The sequence below is a fragment of the Primulina eburnea genome, chromosome 7 (assembly GCF_022965805.1).
Source record: "Primulina eburnea isolate SZY01 chromosome 7, ASM2296580v1, whole genome shotgun sequence".
In the NCBI taxonomy this organism is placed as follows: Eukaryota; Viridiplantae; Streptophyta; class Magnoliopsida; order Lamiales; family Gesneriaceae; genus Primulina; species Primulina eburnea.
This window is the reverse complement of record NC_133107.1, coordinates 14,717,282-14,718,957: the sequence shown is the minus strand read 5'-3', so window position 1 is coordinate 14,718,957 and position 1,676 is coordinate 14,717,282. Positions and strand designations below refer to the sequence as shown.

The 1,676-nt window shown below is 38.8% G+C and overlaps 1 non-coding gene across 1 annotated transcript; it reads right to left on the bottom strand.

Annotated features, from left to right (window-relative positions):
• Positions 1-1,349: 1,349 nt before the first annotated feature.
• On the bottom strand, positions 1,350-1,456 carry LOC140837559 (small nucleolar RNA R71). The gene has a single exon (XR_012119387.1). It is a non-coding gene; the product is annotated as a small nucleolar RNA R71 (small nucleolar RNA).
• Between the last annotated feature and the right edge of the window lie 220 nt (positions 1,457-1,676).

Below are 1,676 nucleotides of genomic sequence, written 5' to 3'. Positions count from 1 at the left end.
GTGATTTGTTTATGCTTTTGTGTTTTCTTATTTCAATTGAAGTCTAGCTAACTTCCTTTGATTATTTCATGTTGTTAATGATTTCGATAGAATAATTGACAATAGGATCGAATAGCATAGACCACGGATTTACAATTTTAGTAGATATACGGAATTGGGTACGTGTCGATAGTGATAATTCACCCGGATGAAAGCTAGCGGATTCCATAGAGCGTAATGCAATCGTGAACTGTTAAATAATTGAGGATACTTGATTACTGCATGTTTATGATTAGTATTAATATAGCTCGACAGAGTATATTAATTAGTCTAGGGAATTCCGTCGAATGCACGAGTAAAAGTCGAGTATAATTATTTGAACACGAGCGGTAGGTGAACTGATAATTCCCAACAAATTCGCTTCTCATTTGATTTACATCCAATTTAATCATTGACTTCTTGATTATTTGTTCTTGCATTTTAATCATTTTAGTTATTAAATTCACTTTAATTTAATCACCAACTCAATCTATCGTTGCTAAAGAAATTGAAGTGAAAATAAGAATATTGTAACGCAGTCCTTGTGGATCGATACTCGTATTCACTTACGTTTATTATAACTTGACTATCGTGCATTTGCGATATTTTAAATCGAGCTTTCATTTATAAAACAAATTTTGGGACTATTCACTGTGCAAGTTTTGCTCGATCAAGTTTTTGGCGCCGTTGCCGGGGACTGTTGATTCACAATTTTTCTATTTTTCATTTAAATTCTTTAGTATTATTTATTTTATTGTTAGTGGATACTCCTATTCTGTTGCAGATTTTTCTTGTGGTGCATGCGAAGATCACTCGAAGTTAAGCTTGAGCCTTTTGACCCTGAGATCGAACGCACTGCTAGACGCCGAAGACAACAGCAAAGACTCAAGGAACAAATGGAGAGGCACGAACAAGAGCAGGAGGCGGACCGCCAAAATGAGAGACGGATTGAGATGCCACGCCGTATACCGATGATGGATTATGCACAACCGTCTCTTGATGGAGCACGTCCAAGCATCGTGAGACCAGTCATCCGAGCTAACCAGTTTGAGATCAAGCCAGCTATCATTCAGATGATTCAAAACACTGTTCAATTTGGGGGAAGTGCACTTGACGACCCTAATTCTCATATAGCTGATTTTCTTGAAATTTGCGATACATTTAAGTTTAATGCTGTGTCTGATGATGCTGTTCGTTTGCGTTTATTTTCATTTTCACTAAGAGATAAAGCTAAGGCGTGGTTAAACTGTTTGCCTGTAGGGTCTATCACTACATGGGAGGATATGGCGAAGGCATTCCTGATCAAGTACTTTCCTCCGTCGAAGACTATGAAGCTGAGAGCCGACATTACTACTTTTGCTCAATATGAGCTTGAGTCACTTTACGAGGCGTGGGAGCGATACAAGGATTTATTGAGGAGATGTCCACACCATGAGCTACCTCTTGGGTTAGTTGTTCAAACTTTTTACTACGGTCTGCTTACTCCTAACCGTACCATGATAGATGCTGCTGCCTGTGGTAACTTGCTGAGAAAAACGGCTGAGGAAGGATATGAATTATTGGAGGAGATGGCTGCTAGTAGCTATCATCCTCATTCTGATAGGCAGAAACGAGGTGCTGGAGTTAATCAAGTTACTGATTTGTCTGCGGTGTCAGCA